Genomic DNA, 12,933 nt, shown 5'->3' with positions numbered 1-12,933 from the left:
AGCGGTTTGCCCGATTTGCCGTTGCACGCGCGTCGGTCCAGCTCCTCTCCAATAACTTACGCCATCTGTCCTACATCACCCCGTCGAGCTCGTCTCCAATTAACCGGGCACCGCAAACGAACGAAAGCGAAAAAACAGCAGGACTCGACGCCCACTGCCGAAATTATTGGGGTTGTTCTTAACGTTGTCAGTTTTTTTGTTTTTTTTGTTTTGGTTCAATTATCGTAAGGTAGGCCCCACAGCCGATCGGAACCGGCAGTTCGTCAGGCCTGCGCGCGACACGTGGTAGGGGTGGCGACGACAAGGCTTGACAGGCCATGCCATTTCATGCGGGGGGCGTTGGATAGCCAACCCATGGTCATATGGCATGGCTCAAACGTGGCTTATATACTTTTAGGCGTTATAAGCTAACGGATAAGATCATACCAACTCACATGCACCGGATCCCATCAGAACTCCGAAGTTAAGCGAGTTTGGGCGAGAGTAGTACTAGGATGGGTGACCTCCTGGGAAGTCCTCGTGTTGCATCCCTTCTTTTTTTGCCTTGTTGACGTTTCAATTGTCGTGGGCGTTTGCTTTCCGTCATCTTATTCATCTGGATGTCTTTGTTTTATCACGACCCCTTGGCGCAGCGTGACAATCGGGGCACACTATGATTAAATACTCCTAGAAAGCCTAGGATTAACGAAGGAATTAAAATAGGAAAATAACACAGTTACCAAAAACTTCAAAAACTGGATTTCGGGCTAGTAAACGAAGTCGGATGCCCGAAAAAGCCCACGACTCATGGCAACGCAATGAGTTTTACTCGCGACGCCGTTGCCTTCGAATCGACGGTTCGTGGGCCCAATTCTGAGGTCGGAGCCCAGATCAGCGGTTTGCCCGATTTGCCGTTGCACGCGCGTCGGTCCAGCTCCTCTCCAATAACTTACGCCATCTGTCCTACATCACCCCGTGGAGCTCATCTCCAATTAACCGGGCACCGCAAACGAACGAAAGCGAAAAAACAACAGGACTCGACGCCCACTGCCGAAATTATTGGGGTTGTTCTTAACGTTGTCAGTTTTATTGTTTTTTTTGTTTTGGTTCAATTATCGTAAGGTAGGCCCCACAGCCGATCGGAACCGGCAGTTCGGCAGGCCTGCGCGCGACACGTGGTAGGGGTGGCGACGACAAGGCTTGACAGGCCATGCCATTTCATGCGGGGGGCGTTGGATAGCCAACCCATGGTCATATGGCATGGCTCAAACGTGGCTTATATACTTTTAGGCGTTATAAGCTAACGGATGCGATCATACCACCTCACATGCACCGGATCCCATTAGAACTCCGAAGTTAAGCGAGTTTGGGCGAGAGTAGTACTAGGATGGGTGACCTCCTGGGAAGTCCTCGTGTTGCATCCCTTCTTTTTTTGCCTTGTTGACGTTTCAATTGTCGTGGGCGTTTGCTTTCCGTCATCTTATTCATCTGGATGTGTTTGTTTTATCACGACCCCTTGGCGCAGCGTGACAATCGGGGCACACTATGATTAAATACTCCTAGAAAGCCTAGGATTAACGAAGGAATTAAAATAGGAAAATAACACAGTTACCAAAAACTTCAAAAACTGGATTTCGGGCTAGTAAACGACGTCGGATGCCCGAAAAAGCCCACGACTCATGGCAACGCAAAGAGTTTTACTCGCGAAGCAGTTGCCTTCGAATCGACTGTTCGTGGGCCCAATTCTGAGGTCGGAGCCCAGATCAGCGGTTTGACCGATTTGCCGTTGCACGCGCGTCGGTCCAGCTCCTCTCCAATAACTTACGCCATCTGTCCTACATCACCCCGTGGAGCTCGTCTCCAATTAACCGGGCACCGCAAACGAACGAAAGCGAAAAAACAACAGGACTCGACGCCCACTGCCGAAATTATTGGGGTTGTTCTTAACGTTGTCAGTTTTTTTGTTTTTTTTGTTTTGGTTAGTTAAGCGAGTTTGGGCGAGAGTAGTACTAGGATGGGTGACCTCCTGGGAAGTCCTCGTGTTGCATCCCTTCTTTTTTTGCCTTGTTGACGTTTCAATTGTCGTGGGCGTTTGCTTTCCGTCATCTTATTCATCTGGATGTCTTTGTTTTATCACGACCCCGTGGCGCAGCGTGACAATCGGGGCACACTATGATTAAATACTCCTAGAAAGCCTAGGATTAACGAAGGAATTAAAATAGGAAAATAACACAGTTACCAAAAACTTCAAAAACTGGATTTCGGGCTAGTAAACGACGTCGGATGCCCGAAAAAGCCCACGACTCATGGCAACGCGATGAGTTTTACTCGCGACGCCGTTGCCTTCGAATCGACGGTTCGTGGGCCCAATTCTGAGGTCGGAGCCCAGATCAGCGGTTTGCCCGATTTACCGTTGCACGCGCGTCGGTCTAGCTCCTCTCCAATAACTTACGCCATCTGTCCTACATCACCCTGTGGAGCTCGTCTCCAATTAACCGGGCACCGCAAACGAACGAAAGCGAAAAAACAACAGGACTCGATGCCCACTGCCGAAATTATTGGGGTTGTTCTTAACGTTGTCAGTTTTTTTGTTTTCTTTTGTTTTGGTTCAATTATCGTAAGGTAGGCCCCTCAGCCGATCGGAACCGGCAGTTCGGCAGGCCTGCGCGCGACACATGGTAGGGGTGGTGACGACAAGGCCTGACAGGCCATGCCATTTCATGCGGGGGGCGTTGGATAGCCAACCCATGGTCATATGGCATGGCTCAAACGTGGCTTATATACTTTTAGGCGTTATAAGCTAACGGATGCGATCATACCAACTCACATGCACCGGATCCCATCAGAACTCCGAAGTTAAGCGAGTTTGGGCGAGAGTAGTACTAGAATGGGTGACCTCCTGGGAAGTCCTCGTGTTGCATCCCTTCTTTTTTTGCCTTGTTGACGTTTCAATTGTCGTGGGCGTTTGCTTTCCGTCATCTTATTCATCTGGATGTCTTTGTTTTATCACGACCCCGTGGCGCAGCGTGACAATCGGGGCACACTATGATTAAATACTCCTAGAAAGCCTAGGATTAACGAAGGAATTAAAATAGGAAAATAACACAGTTACCAAAAACTTCAAAAACTGGATTTCGGGCTAGTAAACGACGTCGGATGCCCGAAAAAGCCCACGACTCATGGCAACGCGATGAGTTTTACTCGCGACGCCGTTGCCTTCGAATCGACGGTTCGTGGGCCCAATTCTGAGGTCGGAGCCCAGATCAGCGGTTTGCCCGATTTACCGTTGCACGCGCGTCGGTCCAGCTCCTCTCCAATAACTTACGCCATCTGTCCTACATCACCTTGTGGAGCTCGTCTCCAATTAACCGGGCACCGCAAACGAACGAAAGCGAAAAAACAACAGGACTCGACGCCCACTGCCGAAATTATTGGGGTTGTTCTTAACGTTGTCAGTTTTTTTGTTTTCTTTTGTTTTGGTTCAATTATCGTAAGGTAGGCCCCACAGCCGATCGGAACCGGCAGTTCGGCAGGCCTGCGCGCGACACATGATAGGGGTGGCGACGACAAGGCCTGACAGGCCATGCCATTTCATGCGGGGGGCGTTGGATAGCCAACCCATGGTCATATGGCATGGCTCAAACGTGGCTTATATACTTTTAGGCGTTATAAGCTAACGGATGCGATCATACCAACTCACATGCACCGGATCCCATCAGAACTCCGAAGTTAAGCGAGTTTGGGCGAGAGTAGTACTAGGATGGGTGACCTCCTGGGAAGTCCTCGTGTTGCATCCCTTCTTTTTTTGCCTTGTTGACGTTTCAATTGTCGTGGGCGTTTGCTTTCCGTCATCTTATTCGTCTGGATGTCTTTGTTTTATCACGACCCCGTGGCGCAGCGTGACAATCGGGGCACACTATGATTAAATACTCCTAGAAAGCCTAGGATTAACGAAGGAATTAAAATAGGAAAATAACACAGTTACCAAAAACTTCAAAAACTGGATTTCGGGCTAGTAAACGACGTCGGATGCCCGAAAAAGCCCACGACTCATGGCAACGCGATGAGTTTTACTCGCGACGCCGTTGCCTTCGAATCGACGGTTCGTGGGCCCAATTCTGAGGTCGGAGCCCAGATCAGCGGTTTGCCCGATTTACCGTTGCACGCGCGTCGGTCCAGCTCCTCTCCAATAACTTACGCCATCTGTCCTACATCACCCCGTGGAGCTCGTCTCCAATTAACCGGGCACCGCAAACGAACGAAAGCGAAAAAACAACAGGACTCGACGCCCACTGCCGAAATTATTGGGGTTGTTCTTAACGTTGTCAGTTTTTTTGTTTTCTTTTGTTTTGGTTCAATTATCGTAAGGTAGGCCCCACAGCCGATCGGAACCGGCAGTTCGGCAGGCCTGCGCGCGACACATGATAGGGGTGGCGACGACAAGGCCTGACAGGCCATGCCATTTCATGCGGGGGGCGTTGGATAGCCAACCCATGGTCATATGGCATGGCTGAAACGTGGCTTATATACTTTTAGGCGTTATAAGCTAACGGATGCGATCATACCAACTCACATGCACCGGATCCCATCAGAACTCCGAAGTTAAGCGAGTTTGGGCGAGAGTAGTACTAGGATGGGTGACCTCCTGGGAAGTCCTCGTGTTGCATCCCTTCTTTTTTTGCCTTGTTGACGTTTCAATTGTCGTGGGCGTTTGCTTTCCGTCATCTTATTCGTCTGGATGTCTTTGTTTTATCACGACCCCGTGGCGCAGCGTGACAATCGGGGCACACTATGATTAAATACTCCTAGAAACCCTAGGATTAACGAAGGAATTAAAATAGGAAAATAACACAGTTACCAAAAACTTCAAAAACTGGATTTCGGGCTAGTAAACGACGTCGGATGCCCGAAAAAGCCCACGACTCATGGCAACGCAATGAGTTTTACTAGGGACGCCGTTGCCTTCGAATCGACGGTTCGTGGGCCCAATTCTGAGGTCGGAGCCCAGATCAGCGGTTTGCCCGATTTGCCGTTGCACGCGCGTCGGTCCAGCTCCTCTCCAATAACTTACGCCATCTGTCCTACATCACCCCGTGGAGCTCGTCTCCAATTAACCGGGCACCGCAAACGAACGAAAGCGAAAAAACAACAGGACTCGACGCCCACTGCCGAAATTATTGGGGTTGTTCTTAACGTTGTCAGTTTTTTTGTTTTTTTTTGTTTTGGTTCAATTATCGTAAGGTAGGCCCCACAGCCGATCGGAACCGGCAGTTCGGCAGGCCTGCGCGCGACACATGGTAGGGGTGGCGACGACAAGGCCTGACAGGCCATGCCATTTCATGCGGGGGGCGTTGGATAGCCAACCCATGGTCATATGGCATGGCTGAAACGTGGCTTATATACTTTTAGGCGTTATAAGCTAACGGATGCGATCATACCAACTCACATGCACCGGATCCCATCAGAACTCCGAAGTTAAGCGAGTTTGGGCGAGAGTAGTACTAGGATGGGTGACCTCCTGGGAAGTCCTCGTGTTGCATCCCTTCTTTTTTTGCCTTGTTGACGTTTCAATTGTCGTGGGCGTTTGCTTTCCGTCATCTTATTCATCTGGATGTCTTTGTTTTCTCACGACCCCGTGGCGCAGCGTGACAATCGGGGCACACTATGATTATATACTCCTAGAAAGCCTAGGATTAACGAAGGAATTAAAATAGGAAAATAACACAGTTACCAAAAACTTCAAAAACTGGATTTCGGGCTAGTAGACGACGTCGGATGCCCGAAAAATCCCACGACTCATGGCAACGCAATGAGTTTTACTCGCGACGCCGTTGCCTTCGAATCGACGGTTCGTGGGCCCAATTCTGAGGTCGGAGCCCAGATCAGCGGTTTGCCCGATTTGCCGTTGCACGCGCGTCGGTCCAGCTCCTCTCCAATAACTTACGCCATCTGTCCTACATCACCCCGTGGAGCTCGTCTCCAATTAACCGGGCACCGCAAACGAACGAAAGCGAAAAAACAACAGGACTCGACGCCCACTGCCGAAATTATTGGGGTTGTTCTTAACGTTGTCAGTTTTTTTGTTTTTTTTTGTTTTGGTTCAATTATCGTAAGGTAGGCCCCACAGCCGATCGGAACCGGCAGTTCGGCAGGCCTGCGCGGGACACATGGTAGGGGTGGCGACGACAAGGCCTGACAGGCCATGCCATTTCATGCGGGGGGCGTTGGATAGCCAACCCATGGTCATATGGCATGGCTGAAACGTGGCTTATATACTTTTAGGCGTTATAAGCTAACGGATGCGATCATACCAACTCACATGCACCGGATCCCATCAGAACTCCGAAGTTAAGCGAGTTTGGGCGAGAGTAGTACTAGGATGGGTGACCTCCTGGGAAGTCCTCGTGTTGCATCCCTTCTTTTTTTGCCTTGTTGACGTTTCAATTGTCGTTGGCGTTTGCTTTCCGTCATCTTATTCATCTGGATGTCTTTGTTTTCTCACGACCCCGTGGCGCAGCGTGACAATCGGGGCACACTATGATTATATACTCCTAGAAAGCCTAGGATTAACGAAGGAATTAAAATAGGAAAATAACACAGTTACCAAAAACTTCAAAAACTGGATTTCGGGCTAGTAGACGAGGTCGGATGCCCGAAAAAGCCCACGACTCATGGCAACGCAATGAGTTTTACTCGCGACGCCGTTGCCTTCGAATCGACGGTTCGTGGGCCCAATTCTGAGGTCGGAGCCCAGATCAGCGGTTTGCCCGATTTGCCGTTGCACGCGCGTCGGTCCAGCTCCTCTCCAATAACTTACGCCATCTGTCCTACATCACCCCGTGGAGCTCGTCTCCAATTAACCGGGCACCGCAAACGAACGAAAGCGAAAAAACAACAGGACTCGACGCCCACTGCCGAAATTATTGGGGTTGTTCTTAACGTTGTCAGTTTTTTTGTTTTTTTTTGTTTTGGTTCAATTTTCGTAAGGTAGGCCCCACAGCCGATCGGAACCGGCAGTTCGGCAGGCCTGCGCGGGACACATGGTAGGGGTGGCGACGACAAGGCCTGACAGGCCATGCCATTTCATGCGGGGGGCGTTGGATAGCCAACCCATGGTCATATGGCATGGCTGAAACGTGGCTTATATACTTTTAGGCGTTATAAGCTAACGGATGCGATCATACCAACTCACATGCACCGGATCCCATCAGAACTCCGAAGCTAAGCGAGTTTGGGCGAGAGTAGTACTAGGATGGGTGACCTCCTGGGAAGTCCTCGTGTTGCATCCCTTCTTTTTTTGCCTTGTTGACGTTTCAATTGTCGTTGGCGTTTGCTTTCCGTCATCTTATTCATCTGGATGTCTTTGTTTTCTCACGACCCCGTGGCGCAGCGTGACAATCGGGGCACACTATGATTATATACTCCTAGAAAGCCTAGGATTAACGAAGGAATTAAAATAGGAAAATAACACAGTTACCAAAAACTTCAAAAACTGGATTTCGGGCTAGTAGACGAGGTCGGATGCCCGAAAAAGCCCACGACTCATGGCAACGCAATGAGTTTTACTCGCGACGCCGTTGCCTTCGAATCGACGGTTCGTGGGCCCAATTCTGAGGTCGGAGCCCAGATCAGCGGTTTGCCCGATTTGCCGTTGCACGCGCGTCGGTCCAGCTCCTCTCCAATAACTTACGCCATCTGTCCTACATCACCCCGTGGAGCTCGTCTCCAATTAACCGGGCACCGCAAACGAACGAAAGCGAAAAAACAACAGGACTCGACGCCCACTGCCGAAATTATTGGGGTTGTTCTTAACGTTGTCAGTTTTTTTGTTTTTTTTTGTTTTGGTTCAATTATCGTAAGGTAGGCCCCACAGCCGATCGGAACCGGCAGTTCGGCAGGCCTGCGCGGGACACATGGTAGGGGTGGCGACGACAAGGCCTGACAGGCCATGCCATTTCATGCGGGGGGCGTTGGATAGCCAACCCATGGTCATATGGCATGGCTGAAACGTGGCTTATATACTTTTAGGCGTTATAAGCTAACGGATGCGATCATACCAACTCACATGCACCGGATCCCATCATAACTCCGAAGTTAAGCGAGTTTGGGCGAGAGTAGTACTAGGATGGGTGACCTCCTGGGAAGTCCTCGTGTTGCATCCCTTCTTTTTTTGCCTTGTTGACGTTTCAATTGTCGTTGGCGTTTGCTTTCCGTCATCTTATTCATCTGGATGTCTTTGTTTTCTCACGACCCCGTGGCGCAGCGTGACAATCGGGGCACACTATGATTATATACTCCTAGAAAGCCTAGGATTAACGAAGGAATTAAAATAGGAAAATAACACAGTTACCAAAAACTTCAAAAACTGGATTTCGGGCTAGTAGACGAGGTCGGATGCCCGAAAAAGCCCACGACTCATGGCAACGCAATGAGTTTTACTCGCGACGCCGTTGCCTTCGAATCGACGGTTCGTGGGCCCAATTCTGAGGTCGGAGCCCAGATCAGCGGTTTGCCCGATTTGCCGTTGCACGCGCGTCGGTCCAGCTCCTCTCCAATAACTTACGCCATCTGTCCTACATCACCCCGTGGAGCTCGTCTCCAATTAACCGGGCACCGCAAACGAACGAAAGCGAAAAAACAACAGGACTCGACGCCCACTGCCGAAATTATTGGGGTTGTTCTTAACGTTGTCAGTTTTTTTGTTTTTTTTTGTTTTGGTTCAATTATCGTAAGGTAGGCCCCACAGCCGATCGGAACCGGCAGTTCGGCAGGCCTGCGCGCGACACATGGTAGGGGTGGCGACGACAAGGCCTGACAGGCCATGCCATTTCATGCGGGGGGCGTTGGATAGCCAACCCATGGTCATATGGCATGGCTGAAACGTGGCTTATATACATTTAGGCGTTATAAGCTAACGGATGCGATCATACCAACTCACATGCACCGGATCCCATCAGAACTCCGAAGTTAAGCGAGTTTGGGCGAGAGTAGTACTAGGATGGGTGACCTCCTGGGAAGTCCTCGTGTTGCATCCCTTCTTTTTTTGCCTTGTTGACGTTTCAATTGTCGTTGGCGTTTGCTTTCCGTCATCTTATTCATCTGGATGTCTTTGTTTTCTCACGACCCCGTGGCGCAGCGTGACAATCGGGGCACACTATGATTATATACTCCTAGAAAGCCTAGGATTAACGAAGGAATTAAAATAGGAAAATAACACAGTTACCAAAAACTTCAAAAACTGGATTTCGGGCTAGTAGACGAGGTCGGATGCCCGAAAAAGCCCACGACTCATGGCAACGCAATGAGTTTTACTCGCGACGCCGTTGCCTTCGAATCGACGGTTCGTGGGCCCAATTCTGAGGTCGGAGCCCAGATCAGCGGTTTGCCCGATTTGCCGTTGCACGCGCGTCGGTCCAGCTCCTCTCCAATAACTTACGCCATCTGTCCTACATCACCCCGTGGAGCTCGTCTCCAATTAACCGGGCACCGCAAACGAACGAAAGCGAAAAAACAACAGGACTCGACGCCCACTGCCGAAATTATTGGGGTTGTTCTTAACGTTGTCAGTTTTTTTGTTTTTTTTTGTTTTGGTTCAATTATCGTAAGGTAGGCCCCACAGCCGATCGGAACCGGCAGTTCGGCAGGCCTGCGCGCGACACATGGTAGGGGTGGCGACGATGCCATTTCATGCGGGGGGCGTTGGATAGCCAACCCATGGTCATATGGCATGGCTCAAACGTGGCTTATATACTTTTAGGCGTTATAAGCTAATGGATGCGATCATACCAACTCACATGCACCGGATCCCATCAGAACTCCGAAGTGAAGCGAGTTTGGGCGAGAGTAGTACTAGGATGGGTGACCTCCTGGGAAGTCCTCGTGTTGCATCCCTTCTTTTTTTGCCTTGTTGACGTTTCAATTGTCGTGGGCGTTTGCTTTCCGTCATCTTATTCATCTGGATGTCTTTGTTTTATCACGACCCCGTGGCGCAGCGTGACAATCGGGGCACACTATGATTAAATACTCCTAGAAAGCCTAGGATTAACGAAGGAATTAAAATAGGAAAATAACACAGTTACCAAAAACTTCAAAAACTGGATTTCGGGCTAGTAAACGACGTCGGATGCCCGAAAAAGCCCACGACTCATGGCTATGCAATGAGTTTTACTCGCGACGCCGTTGCCTTCGAATCGACGGTTCGTGGGCCCAATTCTGAGGTCGGAGCCCAGATCAGCGGTTTGCCCGATTTGCCGTTGCACGCGCGTCGGTCCAGCTCCTCTCCAATAACTTACGCCATCTGTCCTACATCACCCCGTGGAGCTCGTCTCCAATTAACCGGGCACCGCAAACGAACGAAAGCGAAAAAACAACAGGACTCGACGCCCACTGCCGAAATTATTGGGGTTGTTCTTAACGTTGTCAGTTTTTTTGTTTTTTTTTTGTTTTGGTTCAATTATCGTAAGGTAGGCCCCACAGCCGATCGGAACCGGCAGTTCGGCAGGCCTGCGCGCGACACATGGTAGGGGTGGCGACGACAAGGCCTGACAGGCCATGCCATTTCATGCGGGGGGCGTTGGATAGCCAACCCATGGTCATATGGCATGGCTCAAACGTGGCTTATAAGCTAACGGATGCGATCATACCAACTCACATGCACCGGATCCCATCAGAACTCCGAAGTTAAGCGAGTTTGGGCGAGAGTAGTACTAGGATGGGTGACCTCCTGGGAAGTCCTCGTGTTGCATCCCTTCTTTTTTTGCCTTGTTGACGTTTCAATTGTCGTGGGCGTTTGCTTTCCGTCATCTTATTCATCTGGATGTCTTTGTTTTATCACGACCCCGTGGCGCAGCGTGACAATCGGGGCACACTATGATTAAATACTCCTAGAAAGCCTAGGATTAACGAAGGAATTAAAATAGGAAAATAACACAGTTACCAAAAACTTCAAAAACTGGATTTCGGGCTAGTAAACGACGTCGGATGCCCGAAAAAGCCCACGACTCATGGCAACGCAATGAGTTTTACTCGCGACGCCGTTGCCTCCGAATCGACGGTTCGTGGGCCCAATTCTGAGGTCGGAGCCCAGATCAGCGGTTTGCCCGATTTGCCGTTGCACGCGCGTCGGTCCAGCTCCTCTCCAATAACTTACGCCATCTGTCCTACATCACCCCGTGGAGCTCGTCTCCAATTAACCGGGCACCGCAAACGAACGAAAGCGAAAAAACAACAGGACTCGACGCCTGTTGTTAATAATATGTTAACTCGCAATTGTACGGGGCAATTAGTAGTATAGCAAGACAAGTACGAGGTCGTACCCACGAAGACTGAGAAGTTCAAATTAGTTATGTACTTTAGATTACCAAATTCAAGAAGTTAGGAAGTTAAATCTAAAACAGAATTTAAAGCAAGAGTGAGTTTGAAAACAAATGCAGCAAGATTAAAATGAACTTTGAAGTGAGAATGCTTGTGATTATAGAAAGAAATGAACAAACTGAAATTGCAACGGAAAGCAAGTAAACAAAAGTAACAAAGGGTGGTTTTGAAAGTTAAAACACAGGTTTGGAGACTAGGGCATTCGATTCACCATAACAATTCAATTCTGGGTTATAAAGATTCAAGTAACAAGTCTAATTCAGATTCAAAGATTGATTCTAGCTAAAGTATGATTAGGCCATGGTGTTTGGTCCTAACCTTGTGTTCCTAATTCCCTAATTTGATCATTTGTTGTCTAACCTAAAATTAAGCATTAGGAACCCATTAAGCATAGAAGAACATTTTAAACAACCAAGTATGTATCTAATCCCTGTTGTCGAATGTCCATACATACTCTTCCTATTCATAGTTCAATTCGAATTAAAGCATGGTGTATACTCTTAATTCAAACCAAGATAGTTAACAAACAAGTTCTAATGGTGATCAATCATTCAAACAAGCATGTTAACTTATAAGCATAATGAATAAGAACATGAATCATGAATCAAACTTGAAACTCCAAACTTATAAACCCAGAATATTCATGTTAGGTTACATCGAAGCCCTAGTTATGGATTTAGCTACTCATAATGGAAAAGAGACTTGAACAGAAATGAGAAAACATAATGAATGCAATAAGAGTAGAAAAACCCTTTTTCTGAAGTTCTTGTGGTGTCCAAGGCTTCTCCAAGTGCTTCTCCACTTCTAATGCTTCTCCAAGAGCTTCCCCACTTCTAGAAAGATGTATGAAGGATATGGAGGTGATTTGGGATGAGTTTGAGTGAGTGGTGATGGCTAAGGAAGATGAAATTCGTAGGGAAATGGAATAGAAGTTTGCTGGAGGGGATTGTGAGAGTGTTTGAGGATGGTTGGAGTGAATTGTGGGGGTTGTGAATCTCAGGATTTGTTGTGTCTTGAATGTGGAATGGATGTGGTATTTATAGGTAGAGGGGAGTGATAAATCTGAATTCAATATGGCTAATGCATACAACACTTGCATTATAAAAGATGAATTGGTTGATGCACTTCACTAATGCATACAACACTTGCATTATAAAATCTGAATTGGTTGATGCACTTCAGCAATAAATCCCACCAGCAGCCCTAGCTCATCTTCATGTCACCATGACCAAGCCTCCAACCAGCTACAATAGCTCATGCCTAGCTCACCATGACCAAGCTTCCAACCAGCTCATCCTGAGGTCAGCATGACCAGCAACTTCAAGGGCTTACAACTTGGGCTAGGCTGAATCAAATGAAGACTTAAAGATGTCCATTGTGAAGTTCAGAATGTGTATGATCCAACCACACAAGTATTGGCCCAATCCAAGCTCGGAGGAGGAAGTTAAGGCCGAAACAAATTGCTAACTCAGTTTGCTCGCTGGCAAAATCCATCCTGAGCATGGTTCTGTGTTTGCTAGGTGACGGACTCCAGATTTATCCAATGGGGCTGAATTTTGGATATGTTATAGTACACACCCA

At 48.5% G+C, this 12,933-nt stretch overlaps 11 non-coding genes and 1 pseudogene across 11 annotated transcripts; all 12 read left to right on the top strand.

The window, feature by feature from the left end:
* Positions 1-412: 412 nt before the first annotated feature.
* On the top strand, positions 413-531 carry LOC148291742 (5S ribosomal RNA; annotated as a pseudogene).
* Positions 532-1,284: 753 nt separating this feature from the next.
* On the top strand, positions 1,285-1,403 carry LOC148291741 (5S ribosomal RNA). Its single transcript, XR_015826957.1, has one exon. It is a non-coding gene; the product is annotated as a 5S ribosomal RNA (ribosomal RNA).
* A 1,381-nt stretch (positions 1,404-2,784) lies between these two features.
* LOC148291740 (5S ribosomal RNA) lies at positions 2,785-2,903 on the top strand. Its single transcript, XR_015826653.1, has one exon. It is a non-coding gene; the product is annotated as a 5S ribosomal RNA (ribosomal RNA).
* Positions 2,904-3,657: 754 nt separating this feature from the next.
* LOC148291739 (5S ribosomal RNA) lies at positions 3,658-3,776 on the top strand. Its single transcript, XR_015827382.1, has one exon. It is a non-coding gene; the product is annotated as a 5S ribosomal RNA (ribosomal RNA).
* Positions 3,777-4,530: 754 nt separating this feature from the next.
* Positions 4,531-4,649, top strand: LOC148291738 (5S ribosomal RNA). The gene has a single exon (XR_015827381.1). It is a non-coding gene; the product is annotated as a 5S ribosomal RNA (ribosomal RNA).
* Positions 4,650-5,403: 754 nt separating this feature from the next.
* Positions 5,404-5,522, top strand: LOC148291737 (5S ribosomal RNA). Its single transcript, XR_015827380.1, has one exon. It is a non-coding gene; the product is annotated as a 5S ribosomal RNA (ribosomal RNA).
* A 754-nt stretch (positions 5,523-6,276) lies between these two features.
* On the top strand, positions 6,277-6,395 carry LOC148291736 (5S ribosomal RNA). Its single transcript, XR_015827379.1, has one exon. It is a non-coding gene; the product is annotated as a 5S ribosomal RNA (ribosomal RNA).
* Positions 6,396-7,149: 754 nt separating this feature from the next.
* LOC148291735 (5S ribosomal RNA) lies at positions 7,150-7,268 on the top strand. The gene has a single exon (XR_015827584.1). It is a non-coding gene; the product is annotated as a 5S ribosomal RNA (ribosomal RNA).
* Positions 7,269-8,022: 754 nt separating this feature from the next.
* Positions 8,023-8,141, top strand: LOC148291734 (5S ribosomal RNA). The gene has a single exon (XR_015827056.1). It is a non-coding gene; the product is annotated as a 5S ribosomal RNA (ribosomal RNA).
* Positions 8,142-8,895: 754 nt separating this feature from the next.
* On the top strand, positions 8,896-9,014 carry LOC148291733 (5S ribosomal RNA). The gene has a single exon (XR_015827378.1). It is a non-coding gene; the product is annotated as a 5S ribosomal RNA (ribosomal RNA).
* A 737-nt stretch (positions 9,015-9,751) lies between these two features.
* On the top strand, positions 9,752-9,870 carry LOC148291732 (5S ribosomal RNA). Its single transcript, XR_015826688.1, has one exon. It is a non-coding gene; the product is annotated as a 5S ribosomal RNA (ribosomal RNA).
* Positions 9,871-10,608: 738 nt separating this feature from the next.
* Positions 10,609-10,727, top strand: LOC148291731 (5S ribosomal RNA). The gene has a single exon (XR_015827376.1). It is a non-coding gene; the product is annotated as a 5S ribosomal RNA (ribosomal RNA).
* Positions 10,728-12,933: the final 2,206 nt, after the last annotated feature.

The sequence above is a fragment of the Prunus avium genome, chromosome 8 (genome assembly GCF_965620075.1).
Source record: "Prunus avium chromosome 8, drPruAviu1.hap1.1, whole genome shotgun sequence".
NCBI lineage: Eukaryota > Viridiplantae > Streptophyta > Magnoliopsida > Rosales > Rosaceae > Prunus > Prunus avium.
This window is presented reverse-complemented; position numbering and strand designations above follow the sequence as displayed.